Source organism: Haemaphysalis longicornis, unplaced genomic scaffold, assembly GCF_048455015.1.
Source record: "Haemaphysalis longicornis isolate Haplotype H1 unplaced genomic scaffold, Haemaphysalis longicornis Haplotype H1 scaffold_6, whole genome shotgun sequence".
Taxonomy (NCBI): domain Eukaryota; kingdom Metazoa; phylum Arthropoda; class Arachnida; order Ixodida; family Ixodidae; genus Haemaphysalis; species Haemaphysalis longicornis.
This window is the reverse complement of record NW_027526407.1, coordinates 13,062,461-13,073,792: the sequence shown is the minus strand read 5'-3', so window position 1 is coordinate 13,073,792 and position 11,332 is coordinate 13,062,461. Positions and strand designations below refer to the sequence as shown.

The 11,332-nt window shown below is 51.8% G+C and overlaps 1 non-coding gene across 1 annotated transcript; it reads right to left on the bottom strand.

Annotated features, from left to right (window-relative positions):
* Positions 1-2,806: 2,806 nt before the first annotated feature.
* Positions 2,807-2,880, bottom strand: Trnar-ucg (transfer RNA arginine (anticodon UCG)). Its single transcript has one exon. It is a non-coding gene; the product is annotated as a tRNA-Arg (tRNA).
* Positions 2,881-11,332: the final 8,452 nt, after the last annotated feature.

Below are 11,332 nucleotides of genomic sequence, written 5' to 3'. Positions count from 1 at the left end.
ACAAACCTTCATAGATTCTGATACGGCATTTGACTCGGTCGAAACCTCAGCAGTCATTGAGGCATTAAAGAACCAGGGGGTAGATGAGCATTATGTAAGGACACTAGAGGATATCTACAATGGGTCCACAACTGCCATCATCCCCCATAAGCAGAGCCGTAAAACACCTATAAGTGAGGGCGTCAGACAAGGAGACACAATCTCTCCAATGATATTCACAGCATGTTTACAAGAGGTATTCAGAACGTTGGATTGGGAGCAGGTAGGACCAAGGTTTAATGGAGAATACCTGAGTAACCTCCGATTTGCTGATGACATTGCCTTGCTAAGTAACGCGGGGGACAAATTGCAAAGCATGCTTTCTCCACGGCCACAACAGAGTGCAACCATAGGCCTTAAAAGTAACATGCAATAAACCAAAGTAGTGATCAATAACCTCGAGACAGCACAGCGGTTTGAGATAGGTGGTGATGCAGTGGAAGTTGTAACGAATATATCTACTTAGGCAAAGTTGTGACCAGCGTCCCAACAATGAGACAGAGATAATTAAAAGGATAAGAATTAGGTGGAGTGCGTACGGCAGAAATTCTCAGATAAAGAATGGCAGCCCATCATTGTCCCTGAAGAAGAAAGTACATGAGAGCTGCCGCTTACCGGTACCAACCAACGGAGCAGAAACGTGGAGGCTGACTAAGAGGTTTCAACATAAATTGAGAATGACTCAGCGGGAAATGGAGCGGTAGATGATAGGTGTAATATTAAAGTGTGGTAAGGACATCGTGTGGTCAGGACATCGTAGCAGAAATTAAGAAGAAATTGACATGGGTAGGGCATGTAATGCGAAGGCAAGATAACCGCTGGTCATCAGGGTAACACAGTGGATCCCAAGAGAAGGCAAGCGTTGCAGGGGATGGCAGAAAGTTAGATGGGGAGATGAGATCAAGAAGTTTATGGGGATAAATTGATCACAGTTAGCAAAGGACCGGGTAATTGAAGTTTAATGGTACAGGCCATTGCCCTGAAGTGGGTGTAGACAGGCAGGTGGTGATGAGGATGATAATGACTTTAGTCTTAGGAAGCTTGGAGACGACGTAGCCGTATGACTAAGACTGCAGAGCAGCTGCAAACAATGCTTGAGGAGTGACAATCAGGAAGCGCGGCAGTGAGGCTAAAAATAAATAAGAGTAAGTTTAAAGTGACGAGGAGTAAGCACTCCAAAACGGCGTTTTCGGCTTAGGAAACGAAACCCTAAACGAAGTAAAAGAACATAACTACCTGGGCCAGCGAGTTAGTGCTGAAGTGAACCCCGAAAGAAAAAATTGGCCGTGTATGTGCTCCTTTCGTTGCAAATGCCGTCAAAAGACGATAGTCTTTATCGGCTTTTGCGAAGTAAATGCCTCCATTCGCTTTACCGCTCACCTCTCATGTTGTTCCTCTTGCGTCGCGCTCCTTAAGACGCCAAATGTTTGCTTAAATCATTCTAAATTTCCCGGGTTCCACTGCTCCAAACCGGCCGTATCGATGCGAACGCTGCCGTACGGCGAAGACGCGCGTTAATCGATGCGCCCTACTTCAACGTTTATAGAACCGCGTTTCCCTACTCCACGTGCGTTGCAAGCAGAACGTGGAACCTATATAGTGGAACCTTGCGTAGCTGTTGCCGGTTGCTTTCTTAAAATGGCGCCAGAAGCTATAGTGGCGCGGGCGACAGCAGGCGACGGCGGAGTGAATTCTTTTTCTGCAATTGATTAAGTATTTAATTTCGTAAAAGTGAAGCATGTTTGAATTTTTATAAAGGAACGCTGCAAATATCACTTCTGTATTGATTTGTTGTCTCATATTTGCGTAATGTCTCGTTCTTCTTTAACAATGTTGAGTAGTATGAACATTACACCGGACATAGACGGGTAGATTTAGCTGTGACTATATAAGACTATTACGCAGGCATTGTTTTGCTTTGGCCGGGTGGCTGAATCGAGTCACAGACAGACAGACGGACAGACATACAGACATACAGACATACAGACAGACCAAAACTTCTGGGTTTAAGGAGCCCAAGAAAGACTATCGTCTTTAAAATCTGGCGAGGAATGGGCATGGGTTGAGAAGCACTCGGCAAGCATCTCCAAATAATCAAATGTAGGCTACCTCTGTTAAAAAAAAACTACAATCATTTCGTACTGGTGGCTGTATTATATGGAGGGGAATCTTGGCCCCTTACTAAACAACAAGAAAACTTTGTCGGTTCAACGGGCCATGAAACGAATTATGTGACGGGTAACACTTAGACACAGAATACGAGCAGCGTTTACCAGGGAACAATTTGGAGTAGGAGTTATTGTAGTACAACAAAAAAAAAAGAAATGAAATTTGTCTTGCCAAGATGTGAGGCGAACAAACCACTGGTGGACAATAAGAGTAACAGTAGATATCAATAGCTTGGTATAGAAGAGGATGGCCAGTTATCAGTTGGAACGATGAAATGAAGAAATTCGATCGGAAACGGGGACTCTAGCGGCACAGGCCAACAGTAGGTAAAGGTTTATAGAAAAAGAATTTGTAATGCAGTAAGCCTTATATATATATATATATATATATATATATATATATATATATAAATATATATATATATATATAAATATATATATATAGTTTTGGAAATGAGGAGCTCGTTAGGAAATACACAAAGAAATGCCGGCAGTCTACAACGCCAAAGAAGGCATAGGGGAATGATTAGACTCTTTTTTACCGTTAGTGACATTACATTATTTTTATTATTTACGTGAGAAAGAAAGAAAGAAAAACACGCTCCCAGAGTGGGGACCGAACCCACGCCTTTCGATTCGATCTCGAATGCCTTACCAATTCGGCTATCTGGGCGACTTTGTTCTGCTTCACTTTCTGGGGTATTTATATTTACAACTGTATCTGACGCTTGAGGGTGGTAGCCAGCGCCACTCAGGCTACACGGGGAGAAGGGGACATTCTTTTCAACCCCCGCGAGGTGACTGTAACGTCTACAGTCTGTCTTAAGCGGGTAACTGGCGGGAAACCCTCTTATGCTACCTAGGCATCAAGGCTGCCAGAACCGAGGCCCTCGCTAAGCGTTCGCACGATAATATGGTTTTGGAAATGAGGGGCTCGTTAGTAAATACCGAAAGAAATGCCGGCAGTCTACAACGCCAAAGAAGGCATACGGGAATGGTTAGAATCTTTGTTACCGTTAGTGAAGTTACATTTTTTTATTAATTACGTGAGAAAGAAAGAAAAAAACACGCGCCCAGAGTGGGGACCGAGCCCACGTCTTTCGATTAGATCTCGAATGCCTTACCAATTCGGCTATCTGGGCCACTGTGTTCTGCTTCATTTCCTGGGGTATTTATATTTACTACAACTGCAACTGACGCTTGAAGGTAAGAGGGTCGTACTTCTTTAGGATGCACTGCGTCTCCGCTCGCCCCTTCCCCTCGTTCTCTCCCTCATCCGGAAGTGGCGCCACTTGCGGCCTACTGTCGCTGAGGCAACTTCCGGAAGGTGAGCGACTTTTTCTGGTGACCCAGAACCGAGCATCCCATGAGCGATTCGGTCCGCGACGAAAAGTAGTTCGTCTCTAGTCGCGTGGCTCCCCAAATCGCTTGGAAATTGCTCCATGAGGTTAGCACTTTAGACGTGCTGCATTAAAGACGACATAAAGACTGATCGGACTGAAATTTTCCCTGGTCCCACGACTCCCACACCATTCCTGGCCACTGGCCAATTTCCACCACCCCCTGCCTCTGTGCGTCCAAGTCAACTGAATTAAACATTGCTACGAAGGTTGCAGGTGGTGCACCCAAGAGATTGGCACCTGTGCCCACAACCTCAATTATTGTGAAATTTTATTTCATGGCCTTCTTTTTTGAAATAAATTAGTACTTAAGTCTTATTGAAGTACAATCAGTAAACTAGCCCCGGCCAATTCCCCCTTGAGGGGGATTGGGGACATCGGTCGCCGAGGGCGTCATCATTGAGGGAACATTGAGGGCATCGTCATCATCGTCGTAGTTGTTGTCGTCGTGCTTCTAGCAGCCAGGTTCCACCACCACGACCGCAGTTCGACTCGGTTCTCGGCGTGAGACTGACACCGCTCGTATCTTTTCGCAGCAGTCCGCCGACGTTCCATGCACACCGTGTCCAGCAAGCCACGGTCAAGTTTCCCTGAAACGGCCATCTCTGTGTGCCGCAGACGAAAAGCAATACGTGTTAAGCCTAGTCACGACTTGCGCGGGATTCCAGCTGCCCTCGTTAGGCGCCAGCCGCGCCATTCACTCGGACCGCCTTGACCACTCGTATCCAACGACAGCTGAGCACCATGGGCACCTCTGGACCCCTAGAGTGGTTTCTTTCGGCGCCTATCCGGTGACGGCCACGACAAACGGGAATAAATCCGCCCTCGGCTCCCACGACGCTTATTTTGCAGTCGGTACCCTCCGCTCTTCCCAATCCGCCAGCCTCTCCACACAAGAAAGTGCGGACACATTCACCGACGTGCGCAAGAGGTAGAACCTTGCTCACAAGTCCCTTGCCTCGACGCCTGCAACTCACCTAGGGAAGGTCCGCATTGTGACCTCATATCAACCCCAAGACCCTGCCAACACCGGCGGAGCGCTCCAGGTAGTGCCTGCAAGCCACAGCGGGGATCACAGTCGCGCGTCCCTTGGAGTACATGAGCACAGAATCCTGGACTTCAGGCGCATGGGGGACTCTCACTCCATCCTTACTGCCCTAGAAGGTACCAGGCTACCACGCCTGGCTATCTTCTGTTCTTCCATCACCCGCCTCTACCCGGCCCACGTCCATTGCAGGCGGAGCCTTCACTGACTCAGTATGCACTATCGCACCGACGCTTGTCCAACTGGAAAAGAATTGGTACATTTCAGGTACCGCGGAACGACATTTCTCCTAACCAAAACCCTAGGCACACCCACCACGACTGCGAACTGCGGTGCTTCGGTTGTCATGGAGATCCCTCCGCCACCCACCCCTCATGCCAGGCTGGGAAGGCTGCCACTCAAGCCCTCCGTAGCCGAGCTCGTAGCGTCGGAAATCGTCATCGCTACGGTCTATCCCGAACATCAATATACGGAAACGCCGGGGCTCTGCCCGGGTAGTCGCTATCGGACCCCTACACGCATTTGGATGGCTCTCGCATGCCGCCAAGCAACTCCCAACGGCAGACTCGGTGAAGATCTGTTCAGAGAGCGGACCTGCAGTCGGAGCCAGCACAGCCGGGAACAATCCCGACACGACCGTATACAGATGTCCTCTGATTCCACCCCTGTACGCCAGCAGTCTCCTCACGACAATTGGGGATAATTTCCGAGCAGGGATGCATTGCTTGGGCGACAACTTTTACACCGTAGGGACCGGTGGTCACTGGCTCTGAACACAACGGCGTTCTGGAAGGGGCGTGCACACCATGCAAGGAGAACGCAGGTCATTTATTTTATGCCAGCTCCCGAGACCAACAGCCGCTCCATTCTATATGGGGTTAAACTTTTACAAGTGAATGGCAATTTTTCCGTGTAGCCGGTTGTGGTGCATTGTTAATAGCAAAGCAATTTATTGTTGCGTAATAATAAAGTTTTTGCTTTTCTGCTTCCTCGTTGAGGAGTACACCTGTTTCAGTACTTTAGCCTCGCTCGTCCCCACTGTTTTCGGCTGCAAAGCAAACTTTCGGAATTAAGAGAATGGTTTTTGCGAAACATTCAGCTTGGTATGGATACAAAACGGTGACCGCTAATCCCTGGCATGTGGCTAATATTTGAAACAATGCGCTGCGTCTAGTAACGGCAATCCCTAGGACGACGCCAGGCCAGCGTCGCGGCGCTTAGTCATTTTGCAGGAACAAATAAAGTTTTTCCTAATCCTAACCCTAATGTCTGGGGCTCTTGTTCGCATTGGGCCCAATATGTTTGACGTCAAAGATGTCAACATTGTCGTCTGTGTAATTAGTTATGCTAATGATTGGAACGCAGATGATTCCGGACATGCTATCACAGTCACAGGCAGGTCCTGTTAATGTGGGGAAATTGAATCGCTGTAAGGAGGAAGGAGGAAGAGGAGGAATAAACTTTTATTGTGCGCACCAGGATATGTTCAACCTCTTATTTCCAGAAGGTCGCGAGTACGAGCTGCGTTCAGAGCTCGTTGCACCAGGGCTTGCTGTCGCTCTGGTGCTGAGCTTGTCAGCTCGGGCTTCCACTGCTCAGGGTTGGGGGATGTGATGGGGTTAGGGTGGTGAGGACAAGAGAAAACAATATGGTAAGTGGTGAGAGGTATGTGACAGTAAGGGCAGTTGTAGGGGAAAGGGACGGCGAGATGTGGTGTAGGATGGGGTGATTATAGAAGGTTTCAGTTTGCAGGCGGCGGGAAAGGGTGGCGTGGTGTGTTAGGAGGGAGGGGTGGTGCGGGTGATATATTCTTCGTGTGTGCATGTAGTGGGACAGTATGGAACAGAAGGTGGAATCAAGGGCAGGGAGCGTGTCTTCAGTGGTGGGAGGGTAGCACCCGGTGTTGGTCCCTGAAGTTGGGAGTGCCCGGTAGCGCAGATCGCCGGCTGCGGCACGAGGCGCTTCATTCCCAACCAGGCCGGCATGGCCGGGAATCCAGACAATGGCGACGCTGTGCAGAATAAAACTTAACCCGCCATTCTGCCTCTCAGAAAGGGGATGACCAAATGATAAGGGTGACACGTAAAGTTGGGTGAAACGTATCAGAGCAAATGTTATGTCTTTTGAGCGTTGAAACATGACGTCGGAATAAAAGCCTGTTTCTTTTTAAAGCAAAGCTTTCAACATCTACCTGCCAACGATTCCTTCATGGCGTGCGGGACAAAAAACTCCTTTACAGCACATTCCACGGAGGCGTTGAAAGAGAGAGGTGATGAGACCACGTAGCGAGGCCCGTTTATTCCGCACGCCGTGGTGTCTCTATCTACTGATGTCAGGGGCGCGCGAGCCCTCCGACGGGTGAGTGCGTCCGTGGGCCTGAGTCACGCTGCTGCCGCTGGTACTGTGGCTTGCCGCTTCAGGGCTCCCCGTCAAGAGAAGAGCTGGTGTGACGCTCTGATGGCCCCAACGTACATGATGGTCACGGTGGTGTGCAGCCACAGTGGGACGACTCGTAGGGTTGATGTCGGTGGCGGTGACGTATGCCGGCTTTAGGCGCTCTAGAGTTATGTTGTCGTGAGAGCCCTTGATGTCGATGACATATGTTGACGAGTGTCGTTCTACTATAGGGAAAGGGCCAACGTAGTGTGGTTGCAATGGGCGGCGCACGGGTTCGTACGGCACAAACACGTCTTGCCTGTTCAAGGTCCGGAAACACATAAGGTCCTCTGGGTTTTCGTTCCCGTGTAGGCTGCGGTCGAAGGTCAGCCAGGATCAATCTCGATTTCACGTAGTTCGCCGCCGAAGATGCTTTAGACGTTACCTCGAACAGGTCGGCTGGTAGTTGTAGCTGGGTTCCAAAAACGATTTCAGCCGAAGAACACGTCAGTTCAGATTTGAAGGCGGTGCGTATGCCCAGAAGTGTGAGGGGCAAGCGCTGGTCCCACTGTGTTGGGCAGTCGTGTGCTGTGAGCGTGGCCTTAATTTGACGGTGAAAACGTTCGACGAGTCTATTTGTTTGTGGCCGGTACGCTGCCGTGCGCAAACGAGTCGTGCCGAGGAGGTGAAGGAGCTCGGCGAACAAAGCAGACTCGAACTGCCGTCCGTGTTCGGTGACGCTAGATGATGGACATCCAAAGCGTGGTACCCAAATCGACACGAATGCTGACGCTACCGTGGGTTCGGAGATGTCGGGTAGCGGTGTGGCTTCAGGACAGCGCGTGAATCAGTCCACACAAGTCAGTAGGTAGCGGTAGCCTTGGCAAGGGGGCAAGGGACCGACGAGGTCGATGTGCACGACGGCGAAACGCTCATCAGGTTGCAGGATATGTCTTTGCCAGTGGAACTGGATACCGGTGAACCTTCGCGCGTATGCATGGTGCACATGCGCGGACCCAATCGCGAACATCAGCGTTCATTCGAGGCCAGACAAAACGAGCCGCGATGAGTTTCTGCGTGGCTCGAAGCCCAGGGTGGGCCATGTTCTCCAGGGCATCGAAGAGCTCTCAACGGCAGGTTTTGGGTACCATTGGTAGTGGCTTTCCGGTAGACAAGTCCAAAACAATCGGCTGTCAGTCGAGTGTCACGTCTTCGAGCTGGAGCGCAGTTGGGGATGTGCGAAGACACAGTAGCTCCTTGTCGTCTGCTTGGTCTGCTCGCAGTAGCTCCTTATTTTGAGCTGAACTCGAGGTGTCCATCATCAGCGCGAATGGACGTCCTGGATTTGGGTGAGCGAGTAGAGCGGCGTTTGCCAGCGCACGTTTGATGGCATGAAAGGCTGCCTCAGCACTTGCGTTCCAGTTCAATTCAGTGGTAGAGCGCTTCCCGGAAAGCAGGTGGTCGAGAGGCTCAAGCAGAGTGGCGCAGTTCCTGATAAAGCGACGGTGGAAGTTTACCAGACCCAGGAACTGGCGAAGCTTGGTGACCGACGTTGGACTTGGGAAGTCAAGAATGGCCTGGACCTTGCTGGAGGGGGGCCGAATGCCTGTCGCATCCAGTCGATGTCCGAGAAAGTCGAGGGTGGGAACACCGAACTCACTCTTCGTTGCGTTGGTGACAACGCCATGGGCAGCTAAGCATTCGAGAATGCGGAGATGGTGAAGATGCTCCTCTAGGGACGTACTTCCTACCAGCAGATCGTCCACGAAAGCATAAACAAAAAGCAGTCCGCGCGTCACTGTATCGATGAAACGCTGAAACGTTCGGTAGCGTTCCTGAGGCCGAACGGCATTCGGAGAAACTAGAAAAGGCTGAAAGGGGTTGTGATGGTCGTCTTGTATATGTCCTCCTCAGCGACAGGGATCTGGTGGTACGCCCGTACAAGGTCGATTTTTGAAATATGGTGGCACCGTGCAGACTGGCGGTGAAATCTTGTATGTTGGGAAGGGGGTACCGATCTGGGATGGTGGAGAGGTTGAAGAATCGGTAGTCGCCACACGGTCGCCAGTCACCGTTCTTCTTGGGTACCATGTGCAAGGGTGATGCGTAGCGGCTGGAAGAAGGTTCTAGCATGTGCTCGAACTCTGCACGGGCGATCTTGAGTCTGTCGGGAGCGAGACGTCGCGGACGAAAGAAAATGGGTGGTCTGGTAGTGGTGATATGATGACGGACGTCGTGAGTCACAGGCTGAGTCCAGTCGGGTGGGGACGTGACGGTGGGGAACTCCTTTAGTGGGGCGGCAAACGGTTCTTCAGCAACTGTAGCGCAGGAAGGCGCTACGTCAGCAGCTGCTGTCGCTACGACGCCTTGAACTGAGAGGAAGGTCGTGGCGTCGAGAAGTCTCCGTCGCTTGACGTCGTCTAGGAGGCCATGTTTAGTAAGACATTCCGCACCAACGATGGCAGAGCGAATGTCTGCGACCACAAGAATCCACCGAAAAGTTCTGCGAAGACCCAGGCTCAAAGTCAGGGATCGCTGCGCGAAAACGGGAATGCGCGTGCCGTTCACTGCATGGAGGTAGAAGACTGCGTTGGAGATGCGGTCGTGGCGTGAAGCTGGCAAAACGCTGACTTGCGCTCCCGTGTCGACGAGAAACTTTTGTCCGGTGGTGCGATCGACTATGTGAAACAGGCGAAATTCTTCAATGGGGCGAGAACCGCTCGTCGCCGCTAGCGGTCCGGCGGGCCGTTTTCCGTCCATGAGCATGGCAAGAGGCAGTGGCGAGCGTCTGCGCCGAAACGGCGGTGGTAGACGCATACATCGGGGGCTGGTGTAGGGCTGCGTCTACGAATGGCATCATGGCGTCGGAAAGATGAGCGGTCGCGTTGGCGTCACGAGCGAGCAGAATGGGTTGAGCTTTTTCGCCTCGTCGCCGCGGCGAGTTGTTCCAGTCGTTCGCAGAGGTGATCGACACTGGCAGGCGACGCAGACGCACCTTCGTCGGCAGGAGCTGGCGTCGTGCGAGGAGCAGGTGACAGTGGCGTCGTGCTCACAGCAGCAATAGGTGAAGCTGTGCTGGCTACTTCCATTACCTTGTCGGCCAGGGACGCGAGCGAAGGGAGATCCATGGATGACGCTGTTGCGAGGACCGTTTGCACGCTCGCAGTCAGGCGCTGCAGAAAGAGCTCGCGCAGCAATGCACCGTCCATGGCTTGGGCACGTGAGCCGAGGAGTAGGGTCACGCACCGCAGGAGTTGGCTCGATCTGCGGTCTCCAAGCTCATCGCTGTAAACTAGCTGCTGCATGCGCTCAGATGCGGCTGTACGTTCGAGGAGCGCGGCTTTGGGCTGGTCGTAGGCCGCTGCTGGAGGGTTGCGTATGAAGCAGGCGAGAATGTCCTCAACCTCTTCCGCAGCAGTCGAGGGTAGAGATCTCACGACGTAGTGGAACTTGCGTTCTTGGGAGGTGATACCAGACAGCGCAAACTGTGACTCGGCCTGGGAGAACCAGATCTCCGGGTTGCGTTCCCAATACAGTGGCAACTGGATGGCCAGGGCGGCGATCTCGTTGCCGGCTGCTTGCGGTGCTCGCTGGTTCTGGTCGTTGCTGCACATGGCTCTAAAACTTTGCTGGGAGGGATATCACGTCGGGTCACCAAATGTAGAGTGCATGCCACGGAGGCGTTGAAAGAGAGAGGCGATGAGAGCACGTAGCAGGGCCGGTTTATTCCAAACACCGTGGGGTCTCTATCTACTGACGCCAGGGATGCGCGAGCCCTGCGGCGGGTGAGCGCGCCCGTAGGCCTGCGTCGCGCTGCTGCCGCTGGCACTGTGGCTTGCCGCTACATCTACAATACTGGTATGACCAGGAAGCCATGACACAACCACTTTGGATCGCATTTTGCTGTGGAGCTGGTGAATGCGTTGGCAGATGATGGGGGTCTGGGCAACTTGTTTCAAATAGTAGATCACTTGCGTAGATTCGGTACGAAGACTGATGGTTGTCAGGTTTTTACTGGAAGCGCCTGCCACACCAGGGCGTCGTGTATAGGCTGCAATTCCAGTAGGATTAGGGTGCATGTGGCAGAGGCGTAGGCAATACGGCCTTCGATGCTGGGATGAGTGGGGCTGGTCGACGCTGTGACTCCTTGCATTCCTGTGTATCAAGCACCGTCGTAGAGGAGGCATTGATCGTCTGGTCCCGGGTTATTTGTGAGGAGAGAGATCTACAGTTTACCCCCCTTGGTCCACCTTCTCAGCAGATGGCTTGTCTTGTCGGAGGATATAATCGTATAACCCCAGGGT